General features: G+C 52.3%; 1 pseudogene; it reads right to left on the bottom strand.

Moving 5' to 3' along the window:
• Nucleotides 1–11,187: 11,187 nt before the first annotated feature.
• LOC122199087 lies at nt 11,188–11,289 on the bottom strand (annotated as a pseudogene).
• Nucleotides 11,290–15,553: the final 4,264 nt, after the last annotated feature.

Raw genomic sequence — 15,553 nt, 5'->3', positions numbered from 1 at the left:
AAGAAAATGGGACTAAACTGTGGTGTATTCGTTTAGTTAACACTCTATCAGTATTGGCTCATTAATTGTAACCAAGCTGTCGCACGAACACAAACACAAGGAGTTAATGCGGAAGCTCCGGGGTTTATGGGAACCGTGTATCACCAGGTCTGCGAATTTTCTGTAAATATAAAACTGTTCTAAAATTATGACTTTTTTTTTTTTTGCAATATAGTGTCGTTAACTATAGCCGTCATGCTGCGTGTTACATTCCCATGACTTGCTTACTTTGTAAGTTTGTGCCTTTTGACAACCTTTAACCTGTTCTCTGTATCTACGTGCTCAGGGTGTGTGTGTGTGTGTGTGTGTGTGTGTGTGTGTGTTTCAGATTCCACATAGAGAAGAGAGATCGTATGGTACCTGTCTTTCTCTGTCTTATTTCAGTGAGCATAACGTCCTCAAGGTCCATCCACATTGCTGCAAATGACAAGATTTCCTTCTTTTTTACGGTAATATTCCACGGTGCATCTACACAATGTTTTCTCTATCCATTCATCCATCGCTGGGCACTTAGGGTGTTTCCATGTCTTGGCTGTTGCAACCAAAGCTGCGGTGAGCACGGGGGTGGGGACGGTGCGGATATGTTTTCGAATTTTCGTTTTCTTTGGATGCACCTCCAGAAGTGGGACTGCTGGCTCGTAGGGTTCTGTCTTTAACTTTTTGAGGAACCTCCACACTGTTCTCCACAGCGGCTGCACCAGTTTGCGTTCCCGTCAGAAGTGCACAAGGGTTCCCTTTTCTCCACATCCTCACCGACACCTACGTCTCTTGTCTTTTTGATTCTAGCCATTCTGAAGATGTAGGGTGAGCTCGTTGTGGTTTTGGTTTGCGTTTCCCTGATGAGTGATGTTGAGCATCTTTTTATGTACCTGTTGGACATCTGTAGGTTTTCGGTGAAAAAAGATGTACTGTTCAGATCTGCTGCCCATTTTTAAAATAAGATTGTTTTATTGCTATTGAATTATATGCGTTCCTTATATATTTGGAATATTAACACCTTATCGACACGGAATTCACAAATGTGGGGTTTTATGGTTTCAGGTCTTAAATTTAAGTCTTTTAAAAGATATTTTTTAACTTTTTTAAATGTTTATTTATTTTTGAGAGAGAAAGACCGAGCATGAGCAGGGGAGGGGCAGGGAGAGAGGGAGACACAGAATCAGAAGCTGGCTCCAGGCTCCGAGCTGTCAGCACACAGCCCGACACGGGGCTTGAACCCACGAACCGTGAGATCATGACCTGAGCAAGCCGGATGCTTAACCAACTGAGCCACCCAGGCGCCCCACATTCAAGTCTTTAATCCATTTTGACTTGATTTTTGTGGATGGTATAAGATAGGGGTCCGGTTTCATTCTTCTGCATGTGGCAGCCGGGTTTTCCCAGCACCGCTGATTGAAGACCGTCCCTTCCCCAGTGTGTATTCTTGGCTCCTTTGTCATAAGCTAATTGGCCATGTATGTGTGGCTTTATTTCTGCGTTCTCTTTTCTGTGTCTGTCTACTGATCTGTGTATTTGTTTTTAGGCCGATATCAAGCTGTTTTAACGACTACAGCTCTGTGATATAGTTTAAAATCAAGACGGGTGATGCCTCCAGCTTTGTTCTTCAAGATTGCTTTGGCTGTTTGGGGTCCTTTGTGATTCCATTCACATTTTAGATCATTTTCTCTATTTCTGTGAAAGAGGCCGTCAGAGTTTTGCTAGAGATTACTTTGAGCCTGTAGGTTGCTTTGGGCAATACAGACATTATAACTTATATAATTCTAAGTTTTTTAAATGGAAATTGTCTTTGTCGCTTTTCCCTCCTTTTATTTACCGTAGTTTCGTTTTTTAACAAAGATGCCAGAGTGAAAATCATCACAGGGCCAGGAGCAGTTACCGCCTGGCCCAGCATCGCGCCTGAGCCCCTGACCCGTCCACACTGTTCCTGCTCCCAGAAGGGGCTGGGGGCTCCATGGAGGGACGGTGTGCTCACTGTTGGGCCCAACCAGCAGGAGGAGCACCCTGGCAGGCAGGGGCAGCAGTGAGGCAGAGGCTCACGGAAGGTTCTGCCCGGGGTGGGAGGACAAGCACGGATGTGGCCCGGGATGCCCCCACGGCAGGTGCCTTCCTGTCAGTCTTGGGGTCCCCGTGTGCCCCGTGGTGGCTGTCCGGAGCGGGGAACAGAGAGAGGACACCCTGCTGGAATGGAAACAGGCCTCAGAGGTGCTGGCTTCTTGGTGACCGGCTCAGTCCCCAAGGCCACCCCCTGAGATCAGACCCTGAGGTGCGCAGGCTCATTCTGCTGGCCACGGGTGCCAGGCCTGGGTGGACCTCCGGACACCTGTGCTCACCCAGGGAAACCCCAGGAAGCCTAGGATCCCACATGTGGAAGGTTCCATGTGGGAGCAAAGGGCAGGACCTAACACAGGCCTTCTCCAGCTCCACGGGAATTACTCGCTGAGCCCGAACCTCTCTAGCCCCGCCCAACCCAGACCAGGCTGCCTGCTACCCCTGCCTTTCCATGGCCAGGGCACCCACAGGTTTGGTGCCCACTGACACTCTTGTTGGGAGCCCCTCCACCCTCTGAGCCACAGGAGCTATGTGATTAGGCCCCGCTTGGCCGGATGGTGACTCTCACATGGCCGCTGACACCCTCTTCCGGCCTGGCAGGGTCACCCGCCGCTTGATCCTCAGTGGGTTCAGATGCTTTGGGGCCTGGGGGCCTCCAGCAGACTCCAGGTGGCCCCCGGCCCAGCTGGGTCTGGGGGTGGATCCCACCCCGGTTCCAGGGCGCCGACCAGGTTTGACACTTGGATCCTGGCAACGGTGAGAGACGCCCCCACCCCACACCAGCCTTCACGCTGTCCTGTGTTGCTGCCGTGGCCTTGGGAGTAGCAGGAGGGGCTCGGGGCCCCACGCCAGGCAACCGGAGGGGAACCTGGGGCGAATGAAGCCGAGAGAGGGGGGCCTGGCATGAGACTCACCTGATTCGCCTGTTGGCCGGGGGCCGGGGGCAGGTGGTGGCAGGAGTCCCCTGAAGCAGCGTCTGGGAAGCAACAGGGTGTGAGTGTCCAACTTTTTCTCCAGATGTCAGTGGGGAACTCCTGGCTGCCTGCAGATCATTCAGAAGGAGGCGACACAGAAACGGCCCCTGGGTACGGGAGCTCGCAGACTTGACACCTCCCTAGATGGCAAGTGGGGTTGGGGGGCGGGGGAGAGGCTGAGCCCAGTCACCACCCGACGCTCTGGAGCTGATTCCCCGGAGCTCTGTGAACACAATTTCACGTGTAGTGCTTTTAAATGCACTGTGAGGGGAACATTCTCTGCTAAGTACGTTTGGGCAGATGGAGGGCTTGGCACGTCTCCCGCAGGACTTCTCAGAGACTTTATACATTGCAGGGAGTCACGAATCCCCAAGCAGAGGACAGGCACAAGCATGTCCTGGGCCAATCTGGCCACCAGACCTTGTTCCCAAGGCTCCGTGTGACCGTATTTCCGAAAGCAGGGAGAAGCTGCTGGCCGCTGGCCCCAGGCTGGGCACGGCGGCCACCGGGACGAACAACTGTGGGTTCAGAGCTTCAGTGACGGATGCGCGTAAGGGAGAGAAGGCGGCCCGGACACCTTAGAGCTGGCCGGGCCCCGTGTGCTCCTGCTGCACACCGACGACCCCAGACAAGGCCACTCTGTGACTGGGAGTGAAAAATGCCCTTCCAAGCTGTGCGTAAGCGTAAGCACACGCCACCCGCAAAAGTGACCAGACATCCCCCTCTCCTGGCTGAAGTGGGGATTCCACTGGCCGCCCCCCAGCCCCCGCCTGCGGATGAGGTTCCTGGAGACAGCCAGCCCCAGAACTGCGCCCCTTCTCAACAGCACCCCATCCGGGGCTGCCGCGGGGGGTGGGGGCCTTGGGAATGGGGCTGCCGGGCGACTGGGGGGGACACGCGCCACGATGACACCTCCACTCACTCTGCTAACCTGCATTATGCAGAGGCAGCGTCCTTACGGCACATTTACGGGCATCAAGTGCGAGGCGCCTGCTACCTGTGCACAGGCGATGTATCTGCACCGTCCAGTGTTCAGGAATCCCAAAGGGGACCTCGGAATCCCGGTGCCACGTGCTGGTCCTGGGTTCGCTGGGCTGTGGATCCACAGTCAAGAAAATTAAGGGGACGCCTGGGTGGCTCAGGCGGTTGAGCGTCCGACTTCGGCTCCGGTCTGATCTCGCGGTCCGTGAGTTCGAGCCCCGCGTCGGGCTCCAGGCTGACAGCTCAGGGCCTGGAGCCTGTTTCTGATTCTATGTCTCCCTCTCTCTCTGCCCCTCCCCACTCATGTTCTCTCTCTCTCAAGAAAAAAATGAAACGTTAAAAAAATATTTAAAGAAATTAAATCCAGGAAAATGGTCTACCTTTCTGTTTCTTTCTTCTTTTTATTTTATTTAATTTTTTATTTGACAGACAGCGTGTGTGTGTGTGTGTGTGTGTGCGCGCGCGTGCACAAGGAAGGGGCAGAGGGACAGAGAATCTTAAGCAGACTCCACACTCAGCATGGAGCCCAGCTTGGGGCTCAATCCCACGACCCTGGGACCATGACCTGAGCTGAAATCAAGGGTCAGACGCTCAACCAGCTGAGCCACCCAGGGGCCCCTCTTGCTGCGTTTTAAATAAAGTGGGTGCTGCACGTTTCTTATCTTTATTTCTAATTGTTTGATGTTTTGATTGGTCTTGTGAATATTTTCCATTACCTTTTATCCTCTACCTTTTACAGAAAAATGAATATAGATGCATGTTACAAAGCTCCAGCCATACTGAAGTATCCTGATTGCACAGTGAACCCCACCCCACCAGTGACCCAGGGCTCACATGGGCTATGGATCCTTCCAGATGCAGAAGCGTCCTTCCTTCTGTGTTCTCCACAATCATCAGTCGCCCCGCACATGCTGGGTCACCACGCACAGCAGTTAGTTAATGCTCACGGGCAGGTGCTCACGCCCTGTCTCCCCTGCCGGCTTGTCCAGCGTCTGTGGAGAGCTCTGGCCGCTAACCTGCTTCTGTCGAGGGACACTTTGGTGGTTTCCGACCCTTCCTCCTCATAATCAGCAGGGGCCTCCCCTGCAACCGTGAAGCGGGTCACATCTGTCCTTTGTTCTCCGCAGACTCGGCAGGACAGAGGCAGGTAGGGACGGGCCAGCTCCCGACATGTGCTTTGGGAGTGATGTCCCCGGGGGACACTGGTCTCAGTGTGTCCACAACTGCGTGGCTCAGGGTCCCCGCCACCAGACACCTGGCAGGGCCAGCGAGTGGCCAGGGTCTGCCCTGGGGGGCGGGGGTGGGGGGAGGCTGGGACGCTGGTTCGGGGGCGCCTTCTGTGTTTTCCCGTTCATGCTGTGGAGCACCCTGCCCCCCTCCTTCCAGAAGGGTTCCGCTCTCCCCAGCACTGGGCCACAAGCACTTCCTGGGCTGGCTCCCCCATCCCCCATACCTGGCTGGGTGGGAGGCTCATCCCCTTGTCCTCTCGGCGAGCACGGCGTGGCCCTGCTCCGGGACGGGCCCTGGCAGAGGCCGGGAGGGCGGGAGCCGGTGGCCAGGCGGGCAGGGGCCCGAGGACAGGGGTGGGGGGCGAGGGGAGGTTAGGCTGAGCCGGGGCTCAGAGGAAGGGCCATGAGGGCTGCCCGGGGCGGCCAGCAGGGAAGGCGCGTCTTGGCAAAGGGGAATCTTCACATGAGAGACCATGACCCCCACTGGGTCAGGACGACACGTTTCTCCGGGGCCCCCTGTGCCGGCTCCACTGGCCCCATCTGCCGTCAGGGCTCAGGCATCACTTCCCATCTGAGTCCACATCAGGGGTCCTGCCGTGCCGTCGTCTGTCACGGCCCCGCCATGTGGGGCTGTCCGTGGGAAGCCCCTGCCGAGACCCCAGCTGCCCCAACGTGCTTCCCCCTTTGTTCAGCGCCCGGCGTGTCTCCTTCTGGGCTTTTCTGTGGTGCCAGCCGCTTGTGGTGTGCTTTCCACCCCCCAGGAGTGAGGGCTCCGGGTACACACCCGCGGCTGACCGGGTCCACGTCCAGGGGCGAGGCTCAGAGCCGGGATCCTTCTGATGCCCCACCGCCCACCCCTCGGCTCTGGGTAGAAGGCCTGGCAGAGGGGAGGCCGCCGAGGGCCGGGGCTACACGGGAAAGTCCTGCGCCTCCACTGGCCTGGCACAGGGAAGGTGCCGAGGGGACAGGGGGGCTCTGCTCGCTAAACCCTTGGAAACCCACACCCACGCTGGGTTCCCTCCAGGGGCTGAGGGGCCTCAAAGCGGTGGGCTCCTGCTCCCGGCGTGTTCGATGGACGCCCAAGCTTGACCTTGGTCCTGGGAGTGGAATGTCAGGGAGGGGCGGAGGTGGTGGGGGGCTGTGAGTGGGGAGCCACAGAGAGAACTCCCCACTCGGACCCCCCCCCGCCCCCGCCCAGGCACCCCTACTCAGGATCTTTATTCAGAGTTGTCTGCTCAGGCTGCTTCACTTCTGTAGACACTGGCCCCGCCTGCCCCGGGCCCCTTTGTCTCTTCTGTCCTGCTCTGTTTTCCTCCTCTGCACCCACCACCCCCGGGTGCAGTGTGGGTCACTTGCTTATAGTCTCCTGCCAGAGTAGGAGCTTCCTGGGCAGGGAGTTTGGTCAGTTTTGCTCTCCTGGACCACTGCCTGGCACAGAGCAGGTGCTAAAGAAATGCTCATGCACTTCACGCTGCACGCGCACCTGGCTCACCTGGGGTCTGCAGCAGGGAGCACGCTGGTGTCCCCCCACCGATGCCTCTTGCTCGAAAATGGAAGCGAAGAAAGCTCAGAACCTTCTGTCAAAGCAAACGCCACCTAGGCAGCCACGCACAGGACGGACGAGTGTGTATTTAATACATGCTTTTAAAATAGCAATGTTGGGGCACCTGGGTGGCTCAGCCGGTTAAGCGTCCGACTTCGGCTCAGGTCATGATCTCGAGGTTCGTGAGTTCGAGCCCCATGTCAGGCTCTGTGCTGACAGCTCGGAACCTGGATCCTGCTCCGGATTCTGTGTTTCCTTCTCTCACCGCCCCTCCCCCACTTGCATTCTGTCTCTCTCAAAAATAAATAAACATTAAAAAAAATTTTAATGCTTCAGTGAACAATTACAAACACGTGAGAAACAAATGGAAAAATAGCAAGTTTCAGTCGAGAAAAAGTCTTGACAAGAAACAGAAAATACAAAGAAGAGACCAGTGAAAATGAAATGAAAATATAATAGCTACATATATAACAACTAAATAACTAAAAATTTAAAAAAAATGTATAACTCCATGGAGGGATTGGAGGAAAGAATCGGTGAACTGGAAGACAGAACAGAGGTACCCAGTCTGAACAACACAGACACAATATATTGAGGAGAGTGAATGGAGCTCAAGGGACCTGCACAGGATTCATCATTGCCACCCCAGAAGGAGGAGAGAAAGAGCACGGGCCTGAAAAGTGCTTGAAGAAACGATGTCTGGAAAGGTCTCAAATTTTGGCAAAAGTCAAAAAGCCCTAGAGATTCAGGAAGCCGAACAAATCCCAAATAGGACAAACCCAAAGAAATTCACACCGAGACACATCACAGTAAAACTTGTGAAAACTGAAGATGAGGAAGTCTTGAAAGCAGTGAGATCTGACATCATACCTATAATAGGAAAAACAGTTCAAATGACACCAAATTTCAGAACCATTTTTCAGGCGTTGAGAAAGGAGAACTGCTAACCCAGAGTTCTGTATCCGGCGACAAGTTCCTTCAGAAATGAAGGAGGAGCCAAGACGTTCTCCGATAAAGGAAAACGAAAAGGATTTGTCACCAGCAGACTGACCCTAAAAGAATACCCAAACAGGAAAAAACAAAACAAAACCAAAAAAAACAAAACCCACCCAACCAGTAAGGAAATGATTAAAGAAGGAATTCTGGACATCAATAAGGAAAGAGGAACAATGAAGAGAGTAAAAATGTGGGTAAATCCATTTTCCTTCTTCTTTTGAGTTTTACAGATTTATGTCTGACAGTGGAAGCAAAGATTATCACACTGGTTCTAAATGTACTCAGAAGAAATATTTAAGACAATTACATTATAAATGGGGATACTAAAAGGATAGAGTCAGGTGAGGTTTCTACACTTTACTCAAATTGGTAAAATGTCGACACCGGTAGACTGTGATAATTTATGTATAGAGAATATCATACCTGAAGCAACCACAAACAATCTATACAAGAAGATACAATAGACAAATCACAATGGGACTCCAAAAAGTTCAGATGACCTACAGGAAGGCAGGAAAAAGAAAACAGTGAAATAAAAAGCAGAGAGAAGGCACAGAAAACAAACGTAAAGCAGAGGATTTAAGTCCCAATGCATCAATAATTACATTAAATGTCGATTTTCTAAGTATACCAGTTAAAAGCCTGGTTTGGCAGAGTAGAGTTTTTTAAATGACCAACTATATGCTGTGTACAAGAACTTCACCTCAACTATAACAATGTAGGTAGATGGGAAGTCACAGGATGGATGGGAAAAGATGTATCATGCAAACATTGATCAGAAGAAAACAGCATGGCCATCTTATATTAAAGTACATTTCAAAGCAAAGAAAATGACCAGAACAATGAAAATGGACCCTTTCACCATTTATAGTGATGAAACAGTTAATCCAGCAGGAATTCATGAAAGCCTAGACATGTATGCAACAAACAATGGAGCTGAAAAACATATATGGCAACCCAAATAGAACTGAAAGGAAGAGAGAAATCCACAAGGTAACTGGAGACATCAGCATCCCTCTCTCAGCAAAGGCGTAGAGAAACCCTACATCACCATCAGCTAATAGCCAACATCTAATCAACATTTACAGAACACTCCACCCAACAGCAGCACACACACTTTCTTTTCAAGTGTCCACAGTTGTGTACCAAGACAGACTGTATCCTGGGTCATAAAACAAACCCCAACAAACTTAAAAAAAAGTGGAATCGTATAAAATGTGTTTTCCGATCACACTGGAGTCAAACTAGAAATTAATAGCAGAGGGCTGACAGAAAAGTCGCCAATCACGTGAAAACTAAACACCACGCTTCTAAATAATCCCTGAGCTAAAGAGAAACACATTGAACTGAATGAAAACGAACACAGCAACATACCCAGTATTGTGAGATGCAGGTAAACAGAGCTAAGAGAATGTTGTGGCACTCATGCAGACCTCGGAAAGAGGAAACCTCTCAAACCAAAAGTCTATGCACCCACATCAAGGACTTAGAAGAAAAGGAGCAGGGGTGCCTGGGTGGCTCAGTTGGTTGAATGCCTGACTCTTGATTTCAATTCAAGTCACGATCCCAGGGTTGTGGGAGGGATCGAGCCCCACATCGGGCTCTGTGCTGAGTGTGGAGCCTGCTTAAGATTCTCTCTCTCCCTCTGTCCCTCTCCCACACTTGTGTGCTCTCTCTCTCTCTAAAAATAATAAGGAAAAGAGAAAAATAAAACCAAAGCAAGCAGAAAAAAAGAAATAGTCAAAATAAGAGCAAAAATCAATAAAAGTGAAAACAGAAAATAATAGAAAAAAATCCATGAAATAGAGCTGATTCTCTGAGAAATTTTTTTGAAAAATCAATACACATCTAGCAAGACTGACAAAGACAAAAAAGGGAGAAGGGGTGCCTGGGTGGCTCAGTCAGTTGAACATCCAACTTTGGCTCAGGTCATGAACTCACAACTTGTGAGTTTGAGCCTCTCGTTGGGCTCTGTGCTGACAGCTCAGAGCCTGGAGCCTGCTTTGGATTCTCTCTCTCTCTGTTTCTCTCTCTCTGCCCCTCCTCTGCTTATGCTCTGTTTATTTCCCTCTCTCTCAAAAATAAATTAATCTTTTTTAAAAGTCCTAAAAAAAAGAGAAAAATCACATGATCATATTGATCAATGCAGAAAAAGCATCTGACAATTTTGACACACATTCATGATAAAAACTCTCATAAATATAGGAATAGAAAGGGGCTTTCTAAAATTGATAAAGAAAACTTACCAAAAAACCTGCAGCTAACATTATACTTAATGTGCTAGACTGGGGACATTCTCTCTGAGATCAGGAACAAGGCAAGGATGTCCATTCTCACCACTTTTTTGTCTGTTTGTTTTGTTTTAATGTTTACTTATTTTAGAGAGAAAAAGCATGAGCAAAGGAGGGAAGGGCAGAGAGAGAAGGGGACAGAAGATCCGAAGTGGTTTCTGTGCTGACTGCAGAGAACCCAATGCTACGGTCGAACTCATGAACTATGAGATCATGACCTGAGCCGAAATCAAGAGTCAGATGCCTAACTGACTGAGCCACCCAGGCGCCCCTCTCACCATTTTTTATTCAACATAGTGCTGGAAGTTCTAGGCAGTGCAGTAAGGCAAGGCAAGGAATTTAACAGGCATATAGATTGGGAAGGAAGAGGTAAAAGTGTTCTGTTTCCAGATGACACGATTTTGTTTGTAGAAAATCCCAAAGATTCTATAACAAAACAAAACAAAACCCTAAAACTTCTAGAACCAATAGAGGGAGTTCGGCAAGGTTGTAGGATACAAGATGAATATGCAAAAAAAGCATTTGTATGCTAATAATGAGCAAACAGGTGGACACCAGAAGTAGAATCACAAAACTATTTACACTTGCTCAAAAGTAAGTGCTTAGGTGTAAGTCTAACAAAACATGTTTAAGACTTGTTTGCTGAAAACTACAAAACCCTGATGAAAGAAATCAATGAAGCTCTGTATAAATGGAGAGACATACCATGTTCATGGATTGCAATACCCAGATGTCAATTGCCCTCAAATTGATATATAGAGTTTTTTTTTAATTTCTTAATGTTTATTTATTTTTGAGAGAGAGACAGAGTGTGGAGGGCTGCAGAGAGGGAGACAGAATGGGAGGGAGGCTCTAGACTCCGAGCTGTCAGCACAGAGCCTGACACGGGGCTCGAACCCACAAACTGTGAGATCATGAACTGAGCTGAAGTCAGACACTTAACCTACTGAGCCACCCCGGCACCCCCTTTTTTCCTGTTTTTTCAAATTGATGTATAGATTTAATGCAATTCCTATCAAAATCCTGGAAAGATCTTTTATAAATAGAATTATTCTAAAATGTATATGGTAAATCAAAGGAACTAGAGAAACTGAAACAATTTTGAAAACAAAGGATAAAATGGGAGGAGATGGTCTACTGGATTTATCATACTACACTTGATCTTAGCCAAAAGGCCGAGAAGCAATCTACTGGATTTATTATATAGTTACAGTAGTCAAGACCGTGTGGTACTGGTGGAGGGATAGACACACAGATCAATGCAACAGAGTAGAGAACCCAGGAATAGACCCACACAAATATGTCTGATTGATTTTTAGCATTTTTATTTGTAGTAAGATACGCATAAAATTAATAATTTTTATGGAAGTTGATAATGCAACGGTGATTAGTATCTTGTAATGTTGTGTAACCGTCACTGTCTATTTGCAGAACTTTCCGTCACTCCAGATGGTAACTCCATACCCATCAGCAATCTCCTTACCCCTTCCCCCCAGCCCCAATCCCCTCTGTGGATTTGCCTCCTCTGGGTATTTCATATAAATGAAATCATACAATAAGTGGCCTTTGATGTCTGCCTTATTTCACTTAGCATAATGTTTTTGAGGTGTATCCACATTGTAATGCATGTCAACACTTCATCTTTTTTCATGGCTGAATAATTCTGTTGTGGACAGACCACATTTGATTGATCCATTCTTCTGTAGATGAATATCTGGGTTATTTCCACCCTTTAGCTGTGGTGAGTAATGCTGCTGTGAGCATTTGTGTACCCATTTTTGTTTGAACAACTCCTTTCCGTTCTTGGGGGGTATATCTGGGAGGGGGCCGGTTGGGTCATATGGTAATTCTTATTTAAGAACTTAGCATATTGGGGCCCCCAGCTGGCTCAGTCAATGGAGCATGCAACTCTTGATCTCGGGGTTGTGGGTTCCAGCCTCACACTGGATGTGATTACTTAAAAATAAAATCTTAAGGGGCTCTTGGGTGGCTCAGTTGGTTAAGCATCCGACTTTGGCTCAGGTCATGATCTCTCATTTTGTGGGTTCGAGCCCCACGTCGGGCTCTGTGCTGACAGCTCAGAGCCTGGACCTGCTTCAGATTCTGTGTCTCCCTCTCTCTCTGCCTCTCTCTCTCTCTCTCTCTTTCTCTAAAAATAAAACAAATTAATTAATTAAAAATAATATAAAATCAAATCTTAAAAAAAATTAACTTATTAAGAAACTTCTTGAATCAGCCAACCTTCTTCTCAGTGGAGGCACCATTTTGCATTCTGCCATCAGTACAGGAGCACTCTGATTTCTCCAGGGTTTCGCCAACACTTTCTTTTCTGTCTTTTTTTTGATAATGGCTCTCCTACTGGGGGTGCGGTGGTATCTCATTTGGCTTTAATTTGCACCCCCTAATGAGTAATGATGTGGAGCATCTTTCATGGGCAAACTGAGACCCAGAAAGGGTCACACAGCTAGCTGGTGGCCGAGAGACAGAGTGTCACCAGGAGACTGAACCTGCCCTGATACCCCACCAGCTGGGAAGTCCCCAGGGGACAGGTCCCAGGGCCCCTCCTGCCCTGGTCCCCGAGCCGAGGCCTGGGCTGGTGTTCTAAGGCTCCTGAGGGACCTCATACCTCCTTACCGCTGGGAGCCTAGCCCTTTCCAGGGAACCACTTGGACTGAAGCGTCCCTCTGCGGCAGGAGAGAAGATCACTGTGTCCGGGCTTCTTTGAGGGAGCCGAGGCCAAGCGGCCAAGGAGCAGGTCCCTCCAGGCCCCACCCTACCCTGCCGCAGGGACCTCGCTCATCCCCAATCTGTGGGCACTTCACACAGGAAGCGTTCCCCCCTCTCTGCAGCTGACATACCCAACATGGCCTGGGCACGTGAGGAGTGTCCTGCGTGCTGAGAGCATGGGCCCAGACACTATCCATCCACGGCTATTTACTTGCCGTGTGACTTTGGTCAAGTTCCTTAGCCTCTCTGATCCTCACCCCCCTCATGTGTAGAATGGGGGTAGTAACGCTGACCTAACAGGGCGGTTCTGAGATTGAGTGTGATTGCAACGTGCCCACAACAGGGCGTGGTGCAGGGTGGGCTAGCCGTGTCTGAAACATAAAATGACCGTGCTGGAGGAAGAGACGCCTCGCAGGCGAGGACAGAGGCTCAGATGGCCCATCAAGGGGCAGGCATGTCGCCGTGCCCGGTGGCTCGCCGAGGCACGGAGCGAGGCTCAGCCCCACGAGAGGAGTGACCAGCCGAAGGCAGGGCGGGGCCCCTTGCCCGGCCCCTCCGTGGGTCTCACAGGCCGCCCCCACCAGCCCCGGTGGTTCCAGGTCACCTGCAGCGAGGGGTCGCCAGGGAAACCCCCCGCCTGGCGGAAAGTCCAAAATTCTCCAAGGAGCCTCTTTGCAGAGCCAGGCCTGGCTGCTGACACAGGTGCACCCACAAGGCTTTCGTGGCTCCAGAAAAGTGAGGTGAAGACCTTGATATTGTTGGCCATTTCTAATCCCCCGGGGACCGTTGTCTGGTGGCTAAAGTGTCCCTTGGTCAGTCGGCCACGGGGGAAAACTCTGCCGAGCATGGAGTGGCACTGGGGGGCAGCCTGGCCCAAAGGAGGTGGACGCTGAGCCCCCGGGCCCCAGAGCCCTGGGACCTTTATGTGGGAACTCTGCAGCTGGCGGGCCCAGCAGGTGCCACGAAGGAGCTTTGCTCCCTGAGACCCGACCCCCACGAGTGAGGACACTAGGGCTGCCCCAGAGGACGGGGCGTTCAGGAGCGACTTCGACTTCTCCTTTCCTTCAGGTGCTTCCGTGGATGTACACGTGCCAGAGGGCACAGGAAAAGGCCAGGAGGCGGCTGCCAGTCCCGGGCTGGGGCGAGCCCGTGCCCTCCGAGAGGGCAGCCCCGGTGTGGGCCCGAGGGGGCGTCCCCTCTGGGTGTCTGCGGGTGGCACAGTGCGGGACAGGCGGGCCCGCCCCAAGTCCCACACCTCCACTGCCACCACCCACAGCACCGCAGCCCGGGGGCTCGGAGCCCCAGAGGCGGGCAGCCCAAGGGCCCTGCTCCCCGGCGAGAGCCCCAGAACATTCCACGGCAGCCCCGGCCTGTTCTGAGCCTCACTGCCCTCACGGGGCCCAGCTCTCTGAGGTGACCAGCCCCACAGCCCCACCACTCCCGCCCCACCGAGCCCTATCTTGCTCCCACACACCCCAGGACACCGCCCTGGGACAGCCTCAGCTTGTCTAGGACTGAACTCCCAGGGACCCTGGCCTGGAGAGGGGGACACACCGAGACAGGACTCCAACTCCCACGTCAATAGAGAAATCCTGGCCCCTCTGCACGCGACGCTGTGCTGACCCCAGGCTTCCCAGCACCTGCGCTCACCTCCAGCCCCGCCCCAGCCTGACCAGGTCCTTTTCCGGAAGTCCTCTTGTGGCTCTGCGGCTGGGCCCGGGGACGGCCTGGCCCCTCCGCCCCCCGCCACACTGGGCCACCGTGGGTGACCATCCTGCAGATCCCAGTCCCCGGCCCTTGCCCGCCATAGCTTGGGATGCGGCCCCCCTCTGCTGCAACCCCCTCTGGGACACCACCCCCCCAGCCTCTGTCGCCAGCCCTAGAAGGCTCCTGGGGCGTCCCTCCCTTCCCCCGGGGCTGGGAGCGGGACAAGGCGCGCACTGGCCTCAGTCCACGGGGTCAGCTGTCTTTTTTCTAACACACCTGGAGGAAGGGGAGGGTAGGGGGCAGCTGGGTCCCCCAATGGGGGATGTGCTCAAGTTAGAGATGAGGGACTGAGGCTCAGAGAAGGAAAGCAACTCGCCCAGCATCACACAGCCTCCAGGCGGCGCCCACTGCTGTGCCCACTGACTCTCGTCATATGCCCGGTCCTCCATCAGACAGGGACTCTTCCGTCTGGCCCCCCTACAGCCCGGCCCCAGGGCTCTGAGCTGGCGCAGTGGGGATGGTAATGCCCCCTCCCCACCTGGGACGCTGCCCCCATCAGCCCCACGGTCCCCAGAGCACCTGGACAGTGCCTGCTGGTGCCCAAGACACGGGGCCCCAGGTGAGGCCGAGGGCACCTGTCCTGGCTGTCTCCCATTCGAACAGAACCACAGCTGGGGAGTTGACAGCCCTCCCAGCCCTCTCACGGAGGGGTCGGGCCCTGGTCCGGTCCGGAAGCTTCCTTTACAGAGGAAAGAGAAGCCAGCAGCCTGCTGGCAGGTGTGAATGGAGCGGATGGGACCTTCTCTTTACTGGGTCACAGGGAACTTTCCATCCCTGCCCCTCCCTCCCGCCCTGATTGGCTCAAGGGAAACACGGCCTTTGCTCTGTCCTTGGGGAGCCTAGTATAATAGAGACGGGGCTCTGGCTCACAGAGGTGCCCCCCCAGGTGCGCCTGACCAGGGGTGCCCGCCCGGGAGCCCGGCAGGTCAGGGGCAGCGCGGGGGCCAGAAGGCAGAG

Source organism: Panthera leo, chromosome C2 (genome assembly GCF_018350215.1).
Source record: "Panthera leo isolate Ple1 chromosome C2, P.leo_Ple1_pat1.1, whole genome shotgun sequence".
NCBI lineage: Eukaryota > Metazoa > Chordata > Mammalia > Carnivora > Felidae > Panthera > Panthera leo.
Note: the sequence above shows the minus strand (reverse complement) of the source record. Positions and strands in the feature narration are given on the sequence as shown.